At 38.4% G+C, this 27,460-nt stretch overlaps 1 protein-coding gene across 1 annotated transcript in view; it reads left to right on the plus strand.

The window, feature by feature from the left end:
- The window catches only part of IMMP2L (inner mitochondrial membrane peptidase subunit 2), a 989,629-nt gene extending 962,520 nt beyond the window's left edge, over positions 1-27,109 (plus strand). Inside the window, exon 12 of the transcript XR_014834216.1 lies at positions 24,772-27,109. The gene's annotated coding sequence lies outside the window, so the exon portion shown is untranslated. The remainder of the gene's footprint in view (positions 1-24,771) is intronic.
- The last annotated feature ends 351 nt before the right edge of the window (positions 27,110-27,460 follow it).

The raw sequence follows: 27,460 nt of genomic DNA on the forward strand, positions 1-27,460 counted from the left end.
TAGGGTTGGGTTTGGCAGGCATATGAAAAGATGCAGTGAAGGGACCAAAAAGGAATTCCTGTTGTGGCTCAGTGGGTTAAGAACCTGATCAGGATCCATGAAGATGCGGGTTCTATCCCTGAACTTGCTCAGTGGATTAAGGATCCAGCATTGCCCCAAGCTCACAAGCTGTAGTTGGTCTCAGATCAGCTCGGATGTGGTGTTGCTGTAGTTTCAGTGTAGGCCAGCAGCTACAGCTCCAATTTGACCCCTAGCCTGGGAATGTCTATATGCACAGGTGCAGTCCTAAAAAAGAAAAAAAAAGTGAAGGGGCCAAAGAACTCAAGTTATAAGTAAGAAGTGAGCATATATACAGACTATAGAATCTAAGTTCAGATGAAGGAATATGAGAATTTTGAGGAGTTAAGAAAATGTATGCAGTGAAAAAGGCATATGGGCCATAGACTGAAGATTTCAGACAAGTCTATTTATTTCTTAGGGAAGGAAATAGTAGGAATGTGTTAGAAAGTTATAAAGGTGAATTGGAGAGGGGGTGCTTAAAACTGAGATTATAGAGGGAGCGCTATTACTAGCAATGACAAAGTCTAGGGTCACCTCATTAGAGAGTGGGCAGGTGACATAAAGTAGAAGATGTGATTCTAGCCAAAAAGGAGAATGAGGAACTAAAAATTCAAGAGGTTAACAGGATTGTCTGCATAAATATAAAACTACCAAAAATTGTGACAGAGTCATCATGGAGTGAATGTAATAAGACCTCTAAGCAATAAATAAAAGTGACCTGGGGGTTGAATAAATAACTACAGGAAGTCTGGGTAGTGGGTAATCTCTCTGCAACAACTTCAAAAGAAATCAGGGGATATGGAGAAACAGAGAAGAAGGAAGAAAGGTCTGAAAGAGCCAAGAGGAAGGAGCAAATAAAATTATCTAAACTCCAGACCCCGTAGCATGGAGAACATGAGAGAGAAATCACCACTCCTAGAGAAGATGACTCTTGAAGTGTTCTCTACAGAGTGAGCCAGATTTTAGTTAGAGGTAGATGAAGGGACTACTCTGAGGAGAGCTGAAGTATGAAGGGGACTTTTCTGATGGCTATATATTCCAGAGGATGAAGAAGGGTTAGGGGTTGAGAAAGGTGGGGATGTGGGCTAATTACAGGATGTTCTAAGCTGCTGGAGAATAAGCATCCATGTGATGAGATGACTTGAGTCTCCTGGGCTCCTCATGTGACTGACAGAAATTCAGATACAGGGCCTAGTGGGGTAAATACTGGCATTTTCTAAGAGGATAGTAGGGTCTGTGTTGTTGCATGAGAAGGAAATCGCCTGGACAGGAGTCCATGTAACTCAGTGTGTCACTTGTTCAGTTGATCAAAACATCTTGAGGTCGAAGAGGAGCCCCAGGAGCACACAAGGGTCTTCTGAAGGTTCCCTGTCAGCTCCTTCAGGATGATGGGCTGGAGGCAGCTTTGTCTTCCCGAGGAGTTCATGGGCCTATATGAGTATTTGCTCATATTCTCCTCCCCTCAAGAGCTTTAGCCTTGTGGCAGGTGACTCACTATCTTGTAAGTGAGATCTGGATTCGGCAGCTACTAGTTTTTCTACCAAACATATTTCCATCAATTTCTTACCTCACCCACTGTGCAAAGCTGCCCTGAGAGTTATGTGTATAGAGTAAGTCCATCAAACCTGGAAAAAGGGAGGCCATGCCCTGGAGAGTTCTGGGATATATAAACAGAAAGAAGAGAACAGTTGCTTAGCAATATCCTAGAGCCCAAAATAAGATAAACTGACTAGTAGAAGAAAAATAAACAATGACACCATAGCCTCAAGCCTAGTGGTGGGGATAGCAGACAATTTAGAGAATTTCTAAATCTGCTTTGGGAGTCTCTGGTTTAGACAGTTGAAAGAGGGCTTTTATCTTTTATACTGGCATGTTAAAATAGGAGCTACAAAGCTTAGTGGTCACTAATGTCTTTGATTTTGAAACTTTGAATCCCTTTGCAAAGGAAAACCACTCATGGACAGCCAAAACCAAAGCTGGGATGTCCACACGTGGTCTTTACAAACAACTGAACACGTGAATACAAAAGGTCTCTCTTTTTCCTACTATCATGGCCTCAATGGGATAAAATGACATTACATGAAATTTGACTTACTTTATAGAGCAAACCAGTTCAATGAGAAGATGTTAAACAGCCATTCATCCTCGATAGGACAGAAAGCCTGGGATAAAAAAAAGCAAGATGACCTTTCCATATCCTTGCAACCTCCAGCCATTCCTAGAATACCTTCTACACTTTCAGGCCCAACATCATCCACAGGGTAAGCCCCTTCTGAGTTCATCAGCATGTATTCCCACCTCCCACTCCAGAGTTCTGTGTTTAGATGCAGTCATCTCAGAAAAGCTCCTAGGGCAACATCCTGTGTGTCAAAGTCTATACAACAATATTAACATTTGTATTTCTTGACTCTCAAGTTTGTATCTTCAACTTTAACATCCAAATGCTGTAGGTGTTTCCATTTGGTTTTTAGGTATATTTACATATATGTATAAAAACACATCACATGGCATGACTAACCATTTCCTTCAGGTTCATGAGTATATGGTTCCCAAAGACAAGTATTTTTAGCTCCCTGATGTTGCAAATATCCTCTAGAGCTGTTACTCTGGAAATATGTTATTGTACCATCATCAATAGCCACAAAGAGAAAATAGATAGGACTCTCATTTTCTTAACTTACTATATTTTTAGCAATTTTCTGGGAAGCATTCTACATTTGAAGCAAATTTCTATCAGATGGAGATTGCTTTCCAGGTATCAATTCAGCTAAACCATTATTTCCTTAATGTTATTTTTTTAAAAAACTGAATAATTAATTTTAAGGGACTTCTTTGAATGTTCCCTTAAAATGTATCCATAATCATGGGTTACCTTTGTAAACCTGCCAAATTACTGGCATAAAACATATTGGTCTTACACTGCATTGAATCATGAATCATTTTCCTGCCTTAAGGATTTAGGGGAACTCAATGTATAAATATTTTAAAATTATTTCCTAGAAGTTTCCTTGGCCTCTCAGTGCTAATGGATTGCCCTTCTGGGTCAACTTCATTCCACCCATAACTCCTAGATAACATTAAAAAATACTCTAGTTAATCCTCTCATGTTGTTAAAAAAATCACCAATTTTATGTTTAAAACAACATGAGCATTTTTTCCTTAAACCACATACATCAGTGGTCGTATGTCATATTTTCACAAAGAAACAAATAAATTTAAGTACACTTCATCTTCATCATTTGCTTCATTTCATTATCAAGCCAAAAAATATTACAGCATATATTTAGACAAGCCATTAAACAAAGATGTTTGCACATTGGTTTTCTTACGTATAAAGTTCCAAATAATAAGGATAAAATATATGTCTATAACTTTTTTATTTTTTGTCATTTTAACTACAGCTGCAGCATATGGAGGTTCCCAGGCTAGGGGTTGAATTGGAGCTGTAGCTACCGGCCTGTGCCACAGCCACAGCAATGCCCAATCTGAGCTGCATCTGCAACCTACACCACAGCTCACAGCAATGCCAGATCCTTAACTCACTGAGCAAGGCCAGGGATTGAACCTGTGTCCTCCATGATGCTAGTCAGATTTGTTTCCACGTAGCCAGGACGGGAACTCCTAAAACTTTTTAAGATTCATTTAATTTGGTCACCTTTTCCTAGGTCAGCAGAAAGAAACCAAAAGATCACTGGCTGGAATCAGGGGGCCTGGCTTCTGGTCAAGGTTCTGATACTTGTTCTATGAACTTGGGAAGCCCCTGCCTCAGTTTCCTTATTTTTAAGATGGGTTAACAACACCTCCCCTGGGTACCACATAGAAGTGTTGTAAGAATCAATTTTGTAGACACCTAGATACATAATTTATTACAAACTTTTAGCAATTTGTAAAGTTAAATGAGTGGGAATCATTATTACTGCTACAACTATGATGTAAGTAAGACACATGATAGAATCCAAAAAATGAACTATTAAGTATTTTGTTGTTCCATAACATTTACTCTCATAGTTAAGAGTATTTAGTCATGATGAGTTTACAAAATATTTTAAAAAGAGAACAAATGTAACAACATCCATATAATTTACTGCAAAAATTCACTACCTTTTCCCAATATCCCCAGCCCTTTCTCCTGCTCTTTTCTTCCTACCTTACCAAAATTTAAGAGGTTTTAGAATTTGGAAGCAAGTGAGTAATATAATGTTTAAATTCTGACTCAGTAAAAAAAAGTCTGACAGTTAGTGTCTGATAGGCTGTGTACAAGAAACTTTTTCTTTTTAATTTATCATGACTGTACATGTGTAAAAGTCTTTCAAAACACTTAAAATGACTCTAATTGTTTTCAAGATGATAAGATTTAGGTGTCTATGAGGTTTATTACAATTTATAATGCTTCATGTGTTGTTCACAGAAGCAGTTAAAAGGAGAGACGTGGGGAGTTTATTTCTTTGGAATATTCAAGGGTAGAAGAAATATGCCTGAGACTGGGCTAGAGGTTCTTGGAGCCAGGGCTTAGATGCAAGATCCCTTCCTTTGCATTGGCAGAACGAGAAAGAGAATAAAAGACAATGAATTTATTTCCTAGAACTGCTGTAACAACTGACCACAACCTGGTAGCCTGAAACAACATAAATGTAGTGTGTCTCACAGTTCTGGAGGCCAGAAGTCTGAAATCAAGGTGTCATCAGGGCCACTCCGGCTGAAGCTCTAGGGGAGAATCTTTCCTGGCTTCTTCTAGTTTTGGGTGACCCTGGGTGCACCTTGTCTTGTGGTCATGTAACCCCAATCTCTGCCTCCGTCTTCAGAGCCTTCTGTTCCACATCCGTGTCTCTGTCTCCTTCTGTCTAAGCTAGCAGTGTTTCAACATTCTCAATCTTTCAGGCCTACCGTGTATGTCAAGGGGAACCACACCATGAGACAGGTCCTCCATACATCGTTTCAGGATACCCCCATCTCCATTACTGGCACCTGCCGACGTGGTCAGTTGGACTCATGACTAACAACCTTGTTTCTTCAGCAAAACGTTTCCCAGTTATACCATGGGCTTCATTTCAAAGCATGCTTTCCCAACAACGAATTTCCTAATTTTAGCATCTTTTGAAGTCTGGGCACCCTGAGAACCTCCCAGATCATTAAAGGCTGCTTCCTTTTTGCTTAGCAGTTCCTTCATCAATTCTTCTCTTTCCTTTTGCATTTTATTGGAAACAATAAGGAGAAACCAGGCCACGTCTTCAACATTTTGCTCTTCAGCTACATACCCAAGTTCATCATCTTTCTATCCAACAGTAGAACACAATTCAGTCAAGTTCTCTGCCACTTTGTAACAAGAATCACCTTTCTTCCAATAGCAGTTCCTCATTTCCTACAGAATACTTATCATAAACAGCTTTAACCTTCATATTTTTATCAGCGTTCCTTCCGTTCATGACAATATGCATATCCTTTAAGACAATGGGCGCTTTCTCTACTTCTACTCTTCACTTCCTTCGGAGGCCTCACCGAAATAGCCTTTAATATCTTGACTTTCACTAAGCAGCTCTTCAGTGTCACCTGGGCTTTTACAATCACATGCATCAAAATTCTTCCAGCCTGTCCTTTATCCAGTTCAAAAGCAACTTACACACTTTTATATATTCCTTACAACAGCACCCACTTCCTAGTATCAAAACCTCTATTAGTTTCCTAGGACTCGTCTAACAAATTGCCACAACACGGTGGCTTAAAACAACAGAATCTCTCAGTTATTGGAGCCAGAATTCCAAAATCAAGGTGTGATAGGGCCCTCCAAAGGCTCTAGGGGTGAATGAACCCTTTGCCTCTTCCAGCTGCTGGTGTCTTGAGTGGTTCCTTGGCTTGGGACTGTATCATACACACACACACACACTCTCTGTCTTCACATGAACTTATGTGTCTATGTCCTCTCTCCTTCTTATAGGGACATCACTTATTGGACTTAGAGCCTGACTTAAATCCAGGATGAACTCATCTTGCGGTCCTTAATGTAAAGATCCTATTTCCAAACAAGGGCATGTCGGCAGCTATTTGGTATTAGGACTTGGACACATCTCTTGGGGGCACTCTGTAGGCACAGTACAGGTGGAAACTTCTGACTTTTCCCCTTACTCTCCACCAGTATCTTGGGATTTCTGGCTTATTCCCTGACAAATATGGAAGAGGTTGTTCCATCACCTCATTACAATAATGTCATGCATTCAGCATAAAAAATCCTTGTCTAAAAGTTGTGAAGAACTAGACTTTCAAACTGGATCTACAGAAGTCAGTATGCCCAAGGGGAATGTACTTTTGCAAAGTTTTTAACTGCACAAATTGTGAAAAGTAGAGTCTGGATGTGTGGGGAAAAAAAGAGAAGTAGAGGGAAGAAAAAAAGCTGGTACTTGAGCTTTTAAGTGCAGAACTTGTGTAAATCACAACAGTGGCTAGCAACACCTTGCTATCTCTAGATTTCAAAAGAATAAAATTCAATTGTGTTTTGATTGTCATCCATTATTACCCATATGTTTGACAAATCTATTTTCTTTCTTGGCACTAATCTAGTGAACCCAAGCAAAAAATAATACTTTTGAAGAGAAGAAGAAATGCAAACAAGATGCTACAGAGTACTATTGAAAATGACATATTTCTTTGAATAAAATTGCTCTGTGTTATAATAGTTTTCAGCAAAGCTAATATTAGTAGCATTAAGAGACAAATGAAATTCCAAGCTCATCAAGTTTGTTTTGAAGAGACACAACAGCACCCTGATTTAGGGAGAGAGGAAGGGCTTGCATCTGGTCAATTAAAAATAACATTTGGTTCCCAAAATGCCACTAGTAGTCCCATCGCTAGTGCTGTAATTTTGAAGGACCCACTTATTTCACTGGTTTTGGAAATTAATTAGAACAATCTGTGGATAAATTGATGAGGTTTGTCTGTTGGGAAACCCTTAGCCTCCCACAGAGATGTAGAAACACAAATGAGATCAGAGATGTCAAGCAGCTTATGGTATTTTTATTGCATGTGTGTGTCGGGGGGGAGTAGCTCTCTCTTTAATACAATATGTCACTATCGATTACTTCTTTTTAAAATTGAAAAGTAGGTTTTTTTGGTGTTATCAAAATCATATATGCTTACTGAAGAGGAAAAAGGCTAATGACTTAGAAAGTAAAACCTTACCCCCAATCTTGTTTTTAGACATTGCCATTGACTATTACCATTGTCTTTACTCCAATCTGTGTATGCTTTTATCAGCCTTGAATTTTTTGAGAGGAGGGGGGCAGGGTTTGGATTTTTTTGTTATATACTCTCTTGTAATCATCCCAAAAGAGGCGCTTAATTGGAAGTACATCCAAGGGGCTGAAGCACAGAAATTGAGTCAACTTTGGATTTACCTACTGAAGTAAACATTGCCTGACCTCACTTCTCCGTACCCATCTCTGCCCACATGTAGGCAGTACCTTCCTCAGTACCACGATGGAACCCCCACATAAGTGTCTTTATCTTTGTTCCCACAACATTATTAAATTATTATCTTTTGTATGTGGTACCTCCTCCTAGACTCTAAATAGGATACAGCATCTTAAGCAGTTCTCCATTTAAGGACAGGAGCAATCACAGAACTGGAGATTTAGTGATTTATGACAAACCATGCATAAGGCATGCATTTTGGAATGATTTCAATTCTGTAATTGATACTCTTTGATCACCAATTTTTCAATCAACTGTAATTTCTTATATTTATGCTCATACCTAGTCCTCATTGACTTCTCTTGTTCACGAGGATCTCATGAGAAACACAGTAGCACATGTCCCTGCGTTGCTGAGCTAATAAATTCACCCCATAAAGGAAATGAATTCAGGTTGGCATGACTGCTCTTATTATAACCACAACTGGGTTCTCCACACTAGAGGAAAGTCCCTAGTGCCTTGGGAAGACAGAAAGCAAAGAGAAGAGGGTGTCTGTGTAGTTACAAGTTATCTTTGAGAAGCTGTTCTCTTTCTAATCAGAGGTGAGACAAGCTAAAACAGGTGATCCTTATGACTATGACACAAAGGCAGAAAGTAAAGCCATGCTCCAGTGACAAGAAACTGCAGAAAGCATCATCACAAAGTGAGCACTTCCTTCATCTCTGGCTTGTCATGGGGCTGTGCCATAATTATAGGAGCAGAGATTGCCCAGGAAATTAAAAGATAAATTATTTATGATAATTTAAATAACATGTGAACCTCATAATTATAGACATATTCCTTGCAATTAGTATAATACAGTATATAAAGGAGTCAAATTTTATTACGTTCACAAAAGATGTAGAAAGGTGAAGCAAAACTAGGATGAAAAAACTAGGGATAAGACAAGCACATCTTTAGAATCAGACCTGCCCAAGTATATAACCAGTTCTTTTGTGCATCAGAATTAGAAATGAATGCGCAAACATACATTAGATTATTTGTATTTAAGTATAGGAAGTTGTGATGATTAATTTTGTGTTAACTTGGAAGATACCTTTATATTAGATGGACATGTAAATCAATGAATTCTGAGTGAAATAGATTGCCTTGCATAATGTGGGTGTGCCTCATTCAATCAGTCAAAGGCATGCCTAGAACTGAAAACTGTCTTCCCTGAGTAAGGAGGAGTTTGTCAGCAGACTGCCTTCAGACTTCATGTGCACCACTGGCCCTCCTGTTTCTCCAACCTGCTAGCCAACACTGCAGATCTTAGACTTGCCAGCCTCCCTGAATGTGTGAGCCAATTCCTTATAATAAACCTCTTCATGTGTGCATGTGTGTATGTGTGTGTACACACATGCTGTTGGTTCTGTTTCTCTGAAGAACCCTGACTAATATAGGGGTTTGAGTATATATTTCACATGTTATTTGCTTCCCATTAACAGTTTGGTAAACTGTACATAGTGTATGCACATACAGAGATGTTCTTTCCTAAACAACACTTTTGTTTTTGTTTGGTTTTTTTTTTTTTTTTTTTTTGCTCTTTAGGGCCACACCCGTAGCATATGGAGGTTCCCAGGCTAGGGGTTGAATCAGAGCCACAACTGCAGCAATGCTGGATCTGAGCCACATCTGCGACCAATATCACAGCTCATGGTAACATCAGATTCTTAACACACTGAGCGAGGCCAGGGATCAAACCCACACCCTCATAGATACTAGTCGGATTCATTTCCACTGTGCCACAACAGGGACTCTGACAGTGCTTTCTATTCTGGAGGCTGTACTGACCATAAATACTTTAACCAAATGGGTTTTGATCACAGTTGCAGCCACCATGCTGCTTCTCAGAGGTTATAGGTGCTTTATGACCCCTCAGTGAATACTGTCTTAAAGATGCTTCTTTCCCTCTGGCTGTAGCTCATGTCACAACCACTCCTACATACGCTCTTTTCTTTTCTACAATGTTTATAATTTTACCTCTAGAAGTAACAGGATCGATATGTATACATTTTTATTCTTGGGGGAAAAAAGAACACAACCAGATGCTTAGATTTTGTCTAGAGTTCTAGATTTTTAGACATTCAATTTTTAGGTAGAGTTACAGGGCTTTAGCAATCAGTTGTACTAGGTAGCCTGATGTCAGCTCAGCGGCAATCCTGGTACTCCCTTGCTCAGAATCCCCTTCCTCATACAGTTCTGGATAATAACATACCAAAGAGAGGCACTTGCTTTGGGGGACAAAAGCAAAGGAGAAATCAATGTCTGCTGGCTGCAGTTGTAGAATCACCCACTTTGGTGCTTTATTAGGTTGCCTGGGCTGCCGTAACCAAATACCACAGAGCCGGTAGTGTAAACAATTTTTTTTCCTTCTAGTTCTGGAGGCTAGAGGATGGAATCAAAGTGTCAGCAACCATGGCTGCCATCTTTCTGGGTGTTTATGTGGTTGTCTCCCTGTGCATGCATACACCTTAACCTCTTCTTCTACGATACTGGTCATACTGGATTATACCCCACCTAATGACCCCATTTTAATTTAATTACATTTTTAAAGGTCTTATCTCCAAATACATATGGAGTACTAGAGGTTAGCACTTCAACATATGCCTTAGGTTAAGAGAGAACACAATTCAGCCCATGAGAGTGCTCCAGGCAAGTAAGATTCTAGACACAGTCTGCAGTTTTCAGGAGGAATGACTCCTGAGAAGGACTCCCTCTTTGTTGCATAAGGTCAGTAAGATCATCCTCCTTGCCCCTCACCTCCTCAGATGCAGAGCAGCTTTCAGGTTTGCCCCAGTCATTGAGTCTCTTCTGACAGTGGCTCCCCTCCCCTAATCTCAGCTCCAGTGTCCTTCCAATGGTTTGCAAAACCAAAGTTCCATGTTTTAAAACTTTTTCTTGGGAATGTTGAGAGGGGCTTTTAGCACATTTAACATACTCTAGTAAAACCATACAGTCACAGAGGAAGAAAAAATAAAAAGAAGGATATAAGAATGTAAATCATGTGGTTCTGCACACATCTCAGATTGAAGGTAAGACTGAAGACTAAATCTTTGGTTCTGTTACCTCGTCACAGTTCTTACATGCTTTTCATAGTGAGAACTCTCCATGCTGAATTAAACCTAATTCTTTATGAAATACTACTTTTTGTACAGCAAAATCCCCAATAAGCCCAGTATTTTCATGCTCAACTGAAGAAAAAGCTACTCATTCGCACTGAAGATAGAATGGCAGCATTGGACTTAAACTTGGAGTGTGGATATTAATGCAAGATTTCCCAAGCCATTTTGAAAGACAATTTTGATTCAACTCAATATTTGTCTTATGTTTGACATAGAGCCTGACCCTGACATAAGATGTAGTTCAGCTGAATATAAAGTAATGTAAATATATATATCCAGGCAGTTGTAATATATGTGAAAGAACTTAGCAGAGTTTCTGGGGCACAGAATGTACTTGGCAACTAAAAGTACATTAGAAGCTTTATATTGCAGGGTTAAGAGCATGAACTTAGGGGCCAAATCTCCTGGGTTAAGTTCCTTTGCTTTACTATCTGTGGGAAAGTAGGTAAAAGCATTTTTTTTTCTTTTTACAAAATTTTTTATTAAAGTACAATTGACTTACAATGCTGTGCCAGTTTCTGCTGTACAGCTTCAAGTATTACATTTCTCTGTATCTTTGGTCTCTCCTAACATGGAGTGACTGCCATCTCATATGATTCTGGAGATTAAATATTGCTTATTTATATAATATGAAAAGCATTTTAAATACTGCTTGGTATGTAGTATAAGATATATGTTTTATAATTATTACTATTTGTTATATTTTTCTTTCATTTTCCTCACTCTTTTTCAAAAACTTTTATTGGAGTAGATACACACAGAAAACACTATAATTCACTGAATCAAATGCTAAGTCCAACTGTAGAACCTTACCTAAAGTCATGATTACAAATATGTCTCCCTAATCATTTCACACCCTTCCTTCTTCCAACAGTTATCCTTCAAATCACAGATCACTTTTGAGATTTTGGGAGTTCCTACAAATAGAATCACAATATCTATTAGTTCATTCTATATTATGTTTGTAAAATCATTCAGATTGTTGCAAATAGCTATAGTTCATATATTTTTATTGCTACATAATATTTTATTATATAAATACATTACAATGTACTTATCTATTCTGTTAATGGATACTTAGATTGTTTCCAGTTTTTTATTAGTTTTTAATTACTCTGTATTCCTATACAAGTCTCTTGGAACACATGTATTTGCATTTCTGTTGGGCATAAACTTAAGAGTGGAATTTCTGGGTTATAGGATCCACATACAATTAACTTGAGCAAAGAGTTTTTCCAAAGCACTTGAATCAATTTTATTCCTAGTAGCACTATTTCAGAGTTTCAAAATTTTGCCTTCTTGGCTTTTCTCTTTTAATTACCACTTTATCATTTTCAGGCAATTTAGCAAACTCTTCTTTATCATGTCCATGGCTTAGCACAAAAATAAACTCCAACTATGACGCCAGATGGGAATATTTTTTAACCAGCTGTGACATATTTAATGTTGGGATTTTTTTTTAAAAAAAAGTATTAATGTGCTAAATAGTAAGTCATTCAGTAGCTAGGAGAAACTTAGAAACCAGTAACTCAACTTTACTTATTATGGTGCAAGTTACTAAGATTTTATTCACTGACAATCCACAATGTCCTACTTGATTAATAAGAGATTTTGCCCACTTCCTACATATTCTTGGGAATTGCTTGATCTCTCTTTTATTAAAGATTCATAGGCTTTCATTTTCTGTTTCATTTTCAAAGGGCTCCTATACTTCTCACTTAAATAAGTGTTGCTGAATATATTATTTTTGCTTGCAATTTTAATTATTGCCATTATATATCAATATAACTTTTGCATGACTGGCATTTAAAGGAAATTTTAATTATCATTGTCCAGAGGTTGGGATCTTCCTATAGCATAAGGTGATGATGTAGCAGGCAGGAGACCCTGTGGCATATAGAGTTACCGGGGTAGATCAAATCCACAGTTGTGACCAGCAAATGTGTCAATGCTGGATCCTCAAACCAATATGCCGGGCCAGGGATTGAACCTGCATCCCAGCAGGAACTCCTATAGCTACCATTTATTGAAGGCCTGTGTGCCTGGGCAGGCACAAGGCACTTTACTTATCCTGTCAGAATTAACTCTCGTAAGACCCTTAAGATGTAGATGCTATATAAATCAGAGTTTGTCTTTTGTTCCTGCATATCTCTGTTTTCTTTCCTCACAAATCTTACTGCAGAATCTTGTGGATTAAATTCCACCCCCCCCCCCAAGAAAAAGTCATTTATACTGAAAGAATTATTGAGCAAGAGAGATTTTAGCCAAGGTGTCACGGAGAAGACAGCCTCATTTGAGTCACTTCTCCTGATCTGTCTCATCCAGGATAGTGAGTTCCACCCCTCCTTTCTTAATATCCTAATTATATAGTATCCTTTTTCCACTCACAACTTAGGACCCATTGTTGGACTTCCCACTATGTCACAGTAATCTAAAAATCTCTTTGCACCAGCTACTAAGAAAATGAAAATTCTTCACTGCATTATAGTCATACGTCTTTAATTGAACCATGAGTTAATTAAAGTGCAAAGCTAGGAAACTGTTTGCTGTAGGCTACTTAACTGAAGAGTGGCTGCACCAGGAATGAAGTCTAGGATGCTATGACAGACTAACTCCAAATTTACTGACCTATTTTTGTTTTAAAATATGGACTTGAAAACTCTAAGAAATTTACTAAACACACAGGGTGCTTGGTTGATTTCACTTTCTAGTTCTTTACCAATTCTGAATCACAGGGTACCAACATATGTGCAAATGATACATTTAATCCCTAAATGAAATATATAATGAAAGGAGGCAAACTCTGACCCTAGTTATGTCATCTGAGGCAGAACAGACATTATTTGTGTACCACCAGGTAATAGCTCAGTAAAAAACTCAAGAGTTGTCATGCCATGTCTATATGATCAGTTGATGGAGGCAGCTCCTTGAAGTAAGGAGGACTCAAATGATGCTCCAAGTAGTAGGAAAATCATCTGACAATCCTAGGAAAATCCTAAGATCTAGTTCTATGTGCCAGTGGAATTGTCCACGGCTTTCAAGCTATGATTTCAAAGAGGCCACAAATCCAGTCTTCCCTTTTTCAGGATACTTCAGTAAAGGGAATGATGCCTTCGTTTCACAAGTACAGTGTTTAGGCTTAAACTTCAATAGCCTCTGACAGGTGTGGTTCACCAATTGATGATCATCAAAATCATGAGTCATAAACATAAAACATCAGATCCTTCCTGGAAAGCACATAGTATGAAAACAGGCAATGTGATTGGGAAGCTGAGTATACTAGAATACTGTTTGTTTGGGTACCACATAGGTAAGAAAAATTTAAACCACAAAATCACAGTGTGAGTGTTGGAAAGGAACTGTAGGTTCCTTTCAATGTTCCTAATGAGCATGTGTCCATATCAAGGTAGGATGAATCCACATGTAGTTTGGAAAAAGCCCACTTAAGGTCTTAGCCAATGTTTTTATCATTCAAGCTTAGAAAGTAAAACTGTCTAGAACTATAAGTTTGGTGGAATGAATCCAAAGCTAAATTTTATATTCTTTTTATTGGTGACTTCACAAAATAGAAGGTGTTACCTATTCAGAAGGGAAATAGAGTGATCTCCAGAACAGTGCACAATTTGATCAAATGGAGGCAAGAATTTAAAGAACAGGTTAAGAAATAATGTCATATTTCATGCTCCTCTGTGCCAATAAAAACACTGAGACTTACAGATGTTAAAAAACAAAAATTTTAAAAATGGCTATTTTTCCACTATATTAGTTTCTGTTGTTATGTAATAAACTACCACAAATGTGGTAGCAAATCTACTGCATATCAAATTTCTAAGTTGCTCTGCACATGCCTCTGGTAAAACATTATGTGTGTGTACACACACACACTAAAAGTAATAATGTTCCATAAGGTTGTTGTCATGTAAAAAATGTCTCTGATAGTCCCTGTTCTTTTCTGGAATCTCATTCCTTTCCTTTTTGAAATCCTTGGTCCTTTTATCGTGTTGCACACCAGGATCCAAAATCACTTCCTCCAGAAATTTCTCTTTGATAAAAGCTGTTGAAAAATGAACTCAGAGTACTAGATTTCAAAGGGATTTTAAAACGTACCTCAAGCAGTCCTGGTGGCTGAAGGAAGTTTGATTTGTGGCTTAATTGCCCATGTGCTTAAAAAAAAAAAATTACTCCCATGAGAAGTGGTACAGGCCTGACATAGGTTAAAATCGAAGTTAAAATTCCTAGAAACCTGGACAAGTAGTCTCCAAAATGAGCTGCATGTATCCCAAAATTGAGCAGAACAATCCATTGGAGGATTGAATAAGTACTAAAATACCTATTTTTTAAATGTAAAACTATAATATTTTGATAATATTTAAAATTCAGATGGGTCTTGGTCTTTGTTAACCTGCATGTTAGACTGTCCTAGGTCATCACTGAAGGAAAGGTGAGGGTAATTGACAACTGAGACCTCTATCAATTCATTTACTTTTAGCGTATTGTGGTATTTTGCAGTTTATTGCAGCAAGTTAAGAAGACAATTCTATTGTTTAATTCTAACTACACTAACACTGTTGAAATGTCTAGGAAGCCTTAAAAAATTCTCGCTAAGTTTTTGTGCCATTAAAATACTGTTTTAATGACTGTAGCTCTCTAATGTAGTCAAGTCAGGGGACTTGATTCCTGTAGTTCTGTTTTTCTTTCTCAGGATTGCTTTGGCCATTTGGGATCTTTTGTGATTCCATATAAATTAAATTTTTTTTTGTTCTAGTTCTGTGAAGAATGCTATTGGTAATTTGATAGGAATTGCTTTGAATCTATAGATTGCCTGGCAAACTATGGTCATTTTGACAATATTCATTCTTCCATCCCAAGAGCATCTCTTTATGTCATCTTTGATATCTTTCATCAGCACCTTAGAGTTTTCAGGGTACAGGTCTTTTGTCTCTAGGTGGGTTTATTCCTAGGTATTTATTCTCTTTGATGTGATGGTAAATGTGTTTCCTTAGTTTCTTATTCTGACCTTTTCATTGTTAGAATATAGGACTGCAAGGGGGATTTCTGTGTATTAATTTTGTATACTGCAACTTTACCAAAATTCATTGATGCACTCTAATAGTTTTCCTGTAGCATATTTAGGGTTTTCTTTGGATAGTATCAGGTCATCCTCAAACGGTGACACTTTTACTTCTTTTCCATTTTGGATTCTTTTGTTTTTCTTCTCTTATTGCTGTGGGCTATGACTTCCAAAACTATTTGGAAATACAGGGGTGAGAGTGGACATCCTTGTTTTGTTCCTGATCTTAGCAGAAATACTTTCAGATTTTCACTGTTGAAAATTATGTTAGCTGTGGTATTGTCATACATGGCCTTTATTATGTTGAGATAGGTTCCTTCTATGCAGTGGAACAGGATAGAAAGCCCAGAGATAAACCCATGTACCTATGGTCAACTAATCTGTGACAAAGGAGGAAAGAATATCCAATGGAGGGAAGAGTTTCTTCAATAAGTGGTGCTGGGAAAACTGGATAGCTCCATGCAAAAGAAGGAAATTAGGATATTGTCTAACACCATACACAAAAATAAACACAGAATGAATTAAAGACCTAAATGTAAGGGCAGATACTATAAAACTTCTGGAGGAAAACATAGGCAGAATGCACTTTGACATAAATCACAGCAATATCTTTTTGGCTCCACCCCCTAGAGTAATGAAAATAAAAACAAAAATAAACAAATGAGACATAATTAAAGATATTACCCAGCGAAGAAAACCATTAAGAAAAAAAGACAATCCATAGAATGTGAGAAAATATTTTCAAAAAAAGCAACAGTCAAGTGATTACTCTCCAAAATATGCAAAAATCTTATGGAGCCTTACATATTAAAAAAAAAAAACAATCAAAAAACAGGCAGGAGATCTAAATAAGCATTTCTCCAAAGAAGACAGACAGATGATCCCACAGCACATGAAAAGAAGCTCAATACCAATAATTATTGGAGAAATTAAAATCAAAATGACAATGAAGTATCACCTCACATCAGTCAGAATGACCATCATCAAAAAGTCTGCAAACAATAAATGCTGGAGAAGGTATGGGGGAAGGGAACACTCCCACTCTATTGGTGGGAATGTAAATTGGTGCAACCACTATGGAGAACAGTATGGAGATTCCTGAAAAAATACTAAATATTGAACTACGTATTATCCAACAATCCCACCTCTGGACATATACCCAGAGAAAGTAATTTGAAAAGATACATGTGTCCCAATGTTCACTGCAGCACTATTTACAATATCCAAGACAGGGAAACAATCTAAATGTTCATTGGAAGTGGAATGAATAAAGAAGATGTGGTATATACATACAATGGAGTATTATTCAACCATTAAAAGAAGAAATGCCATTTGCAGGAACATGGATGGACCTAGAGCTTATCATTAAGTGAAGTAGGTCAGAAAAAGACAAATATAAAGTGATATCACTTTATATATGGAACCTAAGAGTGATACAAAACACTTGTAAAATAGAAATAAACAGATTTTGAAATCAAACTTGTGGTTACTATAGAGGAAGCCATAGGGAGAAGGGATAAACCAGGAGGATGCGAATAATATACATACTACTCTATATAGAATAGATAATTGACAAAGACCTACTGTAAAGCACAGGAAATCCACTTAATATTATGTAATATCCTGTACAAGAAAAAATGGATATATAAAAGTATATAACTGATTTACTTTGCTTTACATCTGAAACTAGTACAATATTCTAAGTCAACGATACTCTGGTAAAATTAAAAAAAAAAAAAAAGAGTCCCACTAAGGAACCATATATAAGAAACCTCTACTGTTTGGTAGGGCTCTAAATCCCATAGAAAAGGACATGGTGATATTACCAGATCTGACAAGTAGCCCCAACTATGTAAATAATCTAGAAGCTTACTTAAAATATGGATCCATGTCCACCACTACTAAGGCTATCCTTAATCCCATGTGTATATTACACCTTTAATTATTAGTTAATGGAATTCAATACCATGTTTCATTTTTATTATTTTTCTATATACACAGGGTTAACTGTATTCATATAATTTAGTCATTTAAATCTAATATGGAAGTAAACTCAACTTACAACCCCTCCTTTGATTCATTATAGCACACACTTTAAACAAGGATTTCAACTAAAAGTTGCAATAAATAAGAATATATTTAAAAACTTTAATCACATTGTTCACTAAAAAGTGTCATTAATTAAACACCTTGGCAAGAGAAAAATGTTTTTAAATAGTCAAAAAATCAACAATTTAAAATGTTTTTTCTCATCTTCTGGATTTCTAGTTTATGTGTGCTGCAATGTACATAATATATCAGAGCATAGTAATATGTATATAACATATAAATAAATAGGTTTATTAGAGTTGAGAACTCAAAATTTTGGAAATCCTTGATTTAGATTCTTGCATGTTACTTGTGTAAAGACCTTTTTTTTTTTTGCTTCTTTAAATTGCACAAACAAAATTTATCAAACTATATTCCTCTGTGTTATTTGGGAAAGAAGAAAATAAGTCAAATCATTTTTTTAAGTACATTTTTTTGTTGTTATTTTTCCACTACATATTTTTTCCTAATATACAGCATGGTAACCCAGTTACACATACATGTATACCTTCTTTTTTCTCACATTTTCAGGCTCCATAAGTGACTAGACATAATTCCCAGGTCTACATAGCAGGATCTTACTGCTAATCCATTCCAAAGGCAATAGTCTACATCTGTTAACCCCAAGCATCCCATCCATCCGACTCCTTCTCCCTCCCCCTTGGCAACCACAAATCTATTCTCCAAGTCCATGATTTTCTTTTCTGTGGAAAGGTTCATTTGTGCTGTATATTAGATTACAGATATGTGATATCATATGGTATTTGTCTTTTTTTTTTTTTTTTTTTTTTTTGTCTTTTTGCTATTTCTTGGGCCACTCCTGCAGCATATGGAGGTTCCCAGGCTAGGGGTCGAATTGGAGCTGTAGCTGCCAGCCTACACCAGAGCCACAGCAATGCGGGATCCGAGCCGTGTCTGCGACCTACACCACAGCTCATGGCAATGCCAGATCCTTAACCCACTGAGCAAGGCCGGGGATCGAATCTGCAACCTCATGGTTCCTAGTTGGATTCGTTAACCACTGTGCCATGATGGGAACTCCTGTCTTTCTCTTTCTGACTTACTTCACTCAGCATGAGAGTTTCTACTTCCATCCATGTTGCTGCAAATGGCATTCTTTTGTTCTTTTTTATGGCTAAGTAGTATTCCATTGTGTATATATACCACATCTTCCTAATCCAGTCATTTGCTGATGGACATTTGGGTTTACATCAAATCATTTTTTTTAAATGGAGACAAATCAAAGCCACTGATATGTTGATGTGTCAAGTGAATCTCCAAGAGGAGGCTTGAACATATAGCATTTTCTGGTTTTATAAATCCACGGAACCCTATTTTCATGAAACATCTCATGGAAATAATGTTCCAAGTAAGACACTGGCAGACATCCTTTGATTTTATCCAACTATTAGTAGAACTCTAACAAATATTTCTGAGTTCTGATGATTAGCTAAATGGTGATAAAAGTAAAGCTAACCTATGTAGACTCTCTATCTACTCCCTGTGTTAAACAACCCTTCCATCAGTCAACCACTCTGTGCCTGCATTTAAACTCCTAACTGTCCCAACCCTCCACCTTCATCATTTACTTTCCCTATTCCCTGATTTGAGTCCCCTAACACCCCATTTTTAGCAAATTTCTTCCTCTGCCAGAGTCATCAGTTTATACCTCAAAACAGTGCTACCCCTTCATGGCCAGGCTATGGGCAAAGTATGTATTACATGATAAAGTCATCCATTATAATTATTTCTAGATGCTAAAGGCTTCTTTATAGTTGTTTTCAAGTAAACTTCAGATCTAGAAGCAAAATATAAATGAAAGTCAGATTTAAGTAGAGGCATGGACACAGCAGGTCACTTAACATAGGAATTCAGAGAAGTGCCTGTGGACAAGTCAAGGATGCCAGAAATGAAAATTTTGTGTGGGGGAGGTGGTTGTACAGTATAGAGAGGGCCTAGGAACCTGAAGACAGTTCTAAGAAACACACATTTTAGTGGAGTCTTTAGTGACAAAACTTGAAGGGATAAGTAATGTAGTCATGTAGGCCAATACAGTAGCATCAAAAGAGAAAGGATACCAGAACGGAAGTGTCTTCTTTAAAGTTATTTCAAATTCTGGGAAAGAGACAGCTACTTATTCAGTCCATAAGCATGGCTGGCTCTCAATTGCCACTTCAGCTCACTGCCACCTGGATCACATGGTCCATTTGTTCAAAATGTGTTCTCTGTCTGTGGTGGCTATTAGCCAGATAGGTCTATCAACTCTAGGGACTCAACAGCAACCCAAAGCTCATTTGGCTTAGGAGAGTGAGTTCTTAGGCAGGATACATAGATGGACTCTCTCAGGTCACAGTGCTAGAAAACCTCACATGAACTCACAATGGTTATGCCATCTGCTGGTCTAGCAAAGGAACATGATTTACATCAGCAGGACTTGCCAAGTTGTCTTGTAACCACTGCAGGGGCAATTGTTAGTCCTGATACAAAAATATAATGTTTCTAAATTAAAATGTGGGTTTATGTAAAAAATAATTACAGAGTTATTAATGTACTTAACCTCATCTGGGGAAAGTTTAAGACATTACCAGGGAACTCAGCTGCCCAATTCTTATAAATGCCTTGAAAATGTACTCTTCGCTGAATAATTTTGTGACAGGCAATAACAACCTTGAGTTCATGGGCTCTTTTGTTTATCAGCTCTACCCTACTTTCTCAGCTGATGGCAATGAATTTATAGCAGAAAAACTCTTGGTATAAAACATTTCTTGTTGTGCCCTGTAATGTGCTTTGATATCCGAAACTCTGAATTTCACAGCTTCAGGGTCCTGTTCAGCTTGAGCTTGAAGAGTTTTTGAAAGAAACTTTAACTAGATAAATTTAAAGTAACACATAGGAAAATGATACAACTTTAAAACCTGGGAACTTTTCATGCCGTTTAAAAAAATAATGACCGATCTGGCATTTCCTTTAATCTGTCTTCAATTATAAAATAATCATGGCTTCAGAGATATTGATTTTTTAAATGCACATCTTAGAATTGACAAAAACCTTTAAATAGGCTACAGATCAAAAGTGACTTTAAGCTACCTTTATATTACACTATTTAAAACTGAATAAATTTGACTGGGATCATCAATTTATATTGCTTTTTATATCAAATATAAATATGTTTTTTGTGTGTGTGCCTTGGAGAAGCTGCCTCTGAATGATTCTCAGTGCTGTCTACCTCTCTTCTCACACACTGCTTCCACCCCTGCCCAAGCCACAAGTCACTATAACCTCTAGCTTGCACTACTAGGTGGCTTCCTAGCTGGTCTTCCTGCTTTCATTCCTTTCTACATATATATATATATATATATATATATATATATATATATATATATAGAAAATATTTAGACCATATTTTTATTTTTACCTATGACATTTGTGTTTTAATTTTAATTTTATTTTTAATTTATAGTTGCTTTTGGAGTTCCCATCGTGGCGCAGTGGTTAACGAATCCAACTAGGAACCATGAGGTTGCAGGTTCGGTCCCTGCCCTTGCTCAGTGGGTTAAGGATCTGGCGTTGCCATGAGCTGTGGTGTAGGTCGCAGATGCGGCTCGGATCCCGCGTTGCTGTGGCTCTGGCGTAGGCTGGTGGCTATGGCTCCAATTAGACCCCTAGCCTGGGAAATCTCCATATGCTACGGGAGCAGCCCAAGAAATAGCAATAAGACAAAAAAACAAAACAAAACAAAAAAAACAAAAAAATAAAAAAAATAAAAATAAATTATAGTTGATTTAACTATTGCATTTGGAATGGATAAGCAATGAGATCCTGCTATATAGCAAAGGGAACCATATATAGTCACTTGTGATAGAACATGACAGAGAATAATGTGAGAAAAAGAATGTGTTTGTATGTTTTATGCCTAAAACCCATTCACCAGAGAGCTGACAACCAACACTGGATCCTTTCAGTAACCCCCCATTACCCTTCCTGTTCAACCCAAACCCCTCCCTATAGGCTATAAAGCCCTAAACCAACTAACAAGGTCTCTTGTCCCCAACCTGCCTGAGTCACTCTTTCCCTCTTATCTCTGCTCCATCATTGTAGCCTTCTTTCTGCTAAGGGATCAGGTCGAGATCCTTTCTTTCCTAGGGCTTATGCTATGGGACACCTCCTGCATGGATGGCTTCTTCACTTCACCCCTTGTCATCACTGTATCATTGTATTCTCATGGTCTTTAAATTTTCACCTTCAATGTTACTTTTTTGTCTTTTCTAGGGCCACACCCACAACACATGGAGGTTCCCAGACTAGGGGTCTAATCAGAACTGTAGCCGCCGGCCTACACCATAGCCACATCAACGTCAGATCCAAGCCATGTCTGCTACCTGCACCACAGCTCACAGCAACTACCGGATTCTTAACCCACTGATGGAGGCTAGGGATCGAACCTGCAGCCTCATGGTTCCTAGTCGGATTTGTTATTAACCTGAACCACAGTGGGAACTCCCAATGTTACTTCTTAATGCAACTGATTTAAAATAAGTCTTCTTCCATTATTCTCTCTCAGGGTCCTAAATTTCCTTCAGAGCACTTTTTCATAACTGAGAATGATATCGTTATGTGTTCACTTTTTATGGTCTATCTCCTTCACTAGGTATTGAGCCCCATATTTGCAGGGCTTGAAATGACTTTGTTTAGATTCTATACCCAGCATCTATCAGAGTAGATTCTCGATAAATACTTATTGAATAAATGAATGGTTTTATACCCAAAGCTGCCCACATTTGCCACATAACATCCCTCACTCCTACTTCTCGTTATTACTAAGCATATACTTACCACAGCCAGTCACTGTGCTAAGAATGTATCTGTATTTATATGCATTGCCTTATTTAAAATAGCTCATTTGTCTTTTTTTTTTCTTCTTCTTCCTGGAGCCACACCATGGCCTATGGAGGTTCCCAGGCTAGGGGTCAAATCGGAGCTGTAGCTGCCAGCCTATCACAGCCATGGCAATGCTGGAAATGAGCCACATCTGTCACCTACACCACAGCTCATGTCAACACTGGATCCTTAATCCACTGAGTGAGGCCAGAAATCAAACCCACATCCTCATGGATACTAGCTGGGCTCATTATCACTGAGCCACACAACAGGAACTCCTTTTTTTTTTTTCCCAACACACTATGGGCTAACTAGTAAAAAGGACTCAGGCACAGAGCAGTTGGATAACTTGTGCATGTTCTCACCTCTGTAAGCAATGGTCAAGCAGGCAGCCTCCTCTTAGAACCCACTTTCTTCATCACTAGATTATAGAGCATCTTCTGTACTGGTAACCGTCTCCTTTGTTGTATGCCAAAGGTGCTCCCCAGGAGGCTCAGAATTAGCCTATAGGCTTAGTGACAACCAGCATACTCAGAAGCATCGATTATACATAACTGATTATCTTGTTATGTCTCCCTTATGCCCCAATAAAGGGAGACTAATGCCACTTACATCTCTTCTGTTTGGTCTCTGTAGTAGTGGTTCATTTATGGATATACTAGCACACATCTGCTTGGCAGACCTGCCCAGAAGGTCTGGTCAACTCCAGCTATTTCTAAGATGTCTTTATTGATTTTTGCATTGCTTCTGGCTTGTTTTCAGCACATCACTTTAGTGTCTTAGCTTGACAGCCCTCTGACCTATTCACTATTGAATTGCTGTTCAGAAATGTACTCACTTGCCCTGCCTACACAACAGAGCTGAATTCCTGCAGTATTCTGATCAGCCTGACACTTTTAAAGGGGTGGTCATAAAGATGTGGCAGAAGTTTCCATGGCCATTATTTAGTAATACTTAGCAAAATGGCTCTCAGAATGATATAGTATTTATTTATTTTATTGTATCTATATTAACAGGACTATTTAGTTCAATTACTAGGTATTAAGTATTTCCATTATCAGGCTAGTATAGCACTAAAATTACAATGGCATATTAAAAATATATAGTTCTCTTAAAGAATGTGTAAATTTATGTTAAAAGTTTCATTTAATATATACCTTAGATAATTATCTAGGATAGCGTAAGGTCAAGTGCTGGAATGACTGTTGCAAACAATGAAGTTGCAATGAGAAGAAAGCATACAGCTATGGACAGGAATTGATGGTGAAGGCTTTATGAGCATCTAAGGATATTTGGCCTACTATAGGGACCAGGGTGGCATAATGATTAAGAGTACAGGCTGGTGCAGTCAGAGATTCTAAGTTGGATGTCTTCACTAACTGAATGGCCTTAGGCAAGTTACTGTATTTCTATGGCACCAATTTAATTATTTGTAAATTGAGAATAATAATAGTATTTACCTTAGTGTTGTAATCAGGATTAAAATGAATAATACATATATATACAAATTCACTTTAGTGGTGGGACACAGAATGGAATGTACTATGTAACTACCATTGGTTTATATTATAAAGGATGGAGGGTAGTTGCATGATAGGACTGGGAAAGGATCTCAGGAAAGGAAATAGCACCCCCAAGGGCCTGGAGCTGGAAATGAGCAGGATGTGTCCCAAGGGGGAGGGAAGACCTGCCTCAGTGCAATCCACAATACTCTAGTACCTTCTATGTAATACTCTGCCATTTGATTTTGGACAAAAAGCAAAACTCATGCACTTGCAATTTACCAAGAATTTCACCCTGTCTCTAAAGAGAATTCAATACCATTCTTGCTGTGAAGTGTTGATCTTCATCTGCACGGCACACTGCTCCATTACCATTCCTGCCAATCTTCCAAGAGATGCTCTTGCTTTCTTAACACAGATTGTTATCTCCTTGTCAAATGATGCCTCAATGCAAGGGATGTTCCCAAGTTACCATGAATACAGACACAACTTTCAGCTTTGGACCTTCGATAGGACAAAGTATAATATATGCCTCTGCCTTTTAACTTGGTCTATAGTACACAGAATAATTTTTTTTTTCATTTTAATGTCTATGTGTCCTTTACAGTGGATTTTAACGGCAGCTACAGTGAGTTATTCAACAGAGAAGTCAGACCGTATCTGAGCCCTTTGCTAGAAGCATGGATAACAAACCTCAGGCTTGCTGCATAAAGAAGGTGGGGGTAAGGTAGAGTTGAACTGCAGGTTAATCTCTTTATATTATAAAAATGACTCCTTATTTCTTTCTGCAAACAACAGCAAAATTCTTCCACAATTTCCATGGAATCTGTAAGGTAGAAATACAGTCAAATGGCCCATGAGAGAAATGGTATTCTCCAAAAGACACTGTGAGAGCCTCATCCTTTTATCTGAGAAGCTCCTAATACCTACAAAGAGTCACGTGGCTTCCAGCCAGGCTTTGCTTTAATCCCTTCTAATCTGTGCTACATTCCTGTTCCGTCAACTTTATTCTTCCCTTTTGGTCCAGAGCATATGGAATGTGTAGGACCTTTTGTACAGTTTGTATTAGCAGGTATTCCATGCTCACCTCCCTGTGCCACTAAGATACCTAATTACCCTACACTCGAGGGGATATTACAGACTGTGCTGTTTGGATATACACAGGCTCAGACAGGGAAGGAGGGAGCAGGGTTCAGTGGTTCCCATGCATACAGTCTGAGCTTCCTGGAGAAGAAATCAGTGATATGCTACAGGAACAGGGCACTCTGCCATTTCTGGTTCAATATGCAAATGCAAGTCTGGCACATTTGGATTTTATTAGACTTTGTCCACTTGATGGCAAAACCTTCAGAGAAAAAGCAGCAGGCAAGCAAATCATCCCAATCTCCAGGGGTTTGGAGGTATGTTCACAAAACTCCATGAGATTAGGAGAAATATTTCCCTTTGGGACATGCTGGCACCCAATGGAGAGATAGGGACTCCTCTGACGGCCGAGCCGAGTGAAAAAAAAAAAGGGAGCATCCCCCTTCCCCCTTCCTTCAGCATGTGACCAGCAAAGGTCAACCTTCAACTCCTTTAGACTAAGAAGGCCTCGAGCAGCCAGCGCATGGACATGGTAGGCTCCATTCCACCTTTCAGGTGCTGACAGCCCTCCATTCACAGGCTTTGAAGAGACCACAGCAGTATCCACACACTAGGACGTGCCACATACAAGCCAGAGAGACAGTGGACCACCCTATCTCGGTGCTACACTTGGGCACCAAAATCCCACTTTTAAGAAGTTCTATTTTCGATAAAGTCAGATTGCCTTTTGAAGACTTTTTTGCTTTCAAATAAAACAACTATCTTATTGGCCTTCCTGTGTATTTTTCCTTAGAGAAGAGGAAAGATGGACCACGCAATTGAACATCTGGGGGCATCTAAATACTGTGTTGGTGTCTGCACTAATCCAAATCCAATCTCCACCAAGCCCCCAAACTTCAAAATCCTGCAGCCAAAGATGACTGGGAAAATGTATAAATCATGATTTTGCTCCTGGGTACTTAGCCCCAGTGATGAGGTGCTTAGCATCCTACACCACCTGCATCCTAATGCGCCATGAGCAATTCTGGTTTTTTTTAAGGCTTTGCTGAAAGTAGAAAGGATAAGCAGCAGGCTCTGTCTTTAGTATTCAGGGCTGAGAAGAACTGCGCTATAAGCCATTTCTTATGCTTTGCTGTCAGAACAGAGTTGCGGGGGCAGCCTACTACACAGGATTGCTTTGGAATAGCATCCAAAGTGATCTTGAAGGAAGAGGCCAGGGACTGGTTAATGCCTGCGGTGCTCTTGACACTTGTCTCAGAGTTCCTCATTGTTAGATGAGTCCTGCAGTGATTGTAGCTGTGATGGCCATGGGTCACCCATGGAGAAAGAGGAGGAGAAGAAGGTAGTGCTCACATGCTCTTTACATGATCAGCAGCCATGGTCCCTGTGCTCAGTCAATTTCCCTCTAGGCCTCAAGGTGGCCTACCAGGAATCAGACAGCATTTTTCTGATCTTGTGTTAGTCCTGGAAGCCTGAGATGGGAAGGTCTGACATCAGGCAGCACAGATCCTGTGGGATTTATAAAACTGACAGATGTCACACATAGGAAGCAGGCTTTGCATCTGACACCCAGTGGTGCTACAAGAAAAGTCATTTTTAATGCAAACCGAAAGCCAAATTTCCACGTCCTTTTCAAAAACAAGTTGACATTCTAAGGCATCTCTCTTACAGCTTCCCTAAGAATTTCTGCTGCCTTCCCGTTGCAAATGACATTGAAACATCTGTGAGATATTGATTTCAGAGAGTAGTTCATAGAAAGCAGACTTTGGGTTTGACCTAGAGCTAATCTTTTAAAAATTGATCTTAGAGCTTCAATAAGAGCTAGGGAATGGTTAGCCTGGACATTTAAAAAAAAAAAAAAAGATATGATTTTTTACTAAGCAGCACGGCATTTTTATTGCTCTCACCAGCTCTGAGTGTCTTCTTCTTGACACTCATGGGACAGAGGTATTGTCATGGATTCACAGTTGGGTACAAACAAGCCTCCATGATTCTTTAAACTCTCTGGTTAGCTCACGTGGGAAGGTCCAGAGCATCATTAACGCTAATTAGAAAAGGTCTCTTGCTGTTCTGAAAACCCTTCATCTCTAGAGAAAGCAGAAGAGGCAGATCCCATAAAGTCTTTTCTTCTTCCTGCTAGTGTAGTTGTGTCATGCGGTAACTCCATACTAGGGACCAATTGTGTCAAATCACTAAGTATATACTCACACTTC

The sequence above is a fragment of the Sus scrofa genome, chromosome 18 (assembly GCF_054392235.1).
Source record: "Sus scrofa isolate SSC_HxYL_T2T_F1_AM1 chromosome 18, Sscrofa_HxYL_maternal_Yorkshire_Landrace_v2.0, whole genome shotgun sequence".
In the NCBI taxonomy this organism is placed as follows: Eukaryota; Metazoa; Chordata; class Mammalia; order Artiodactyla; family Suidae; genus Sus; species Sus scrofa.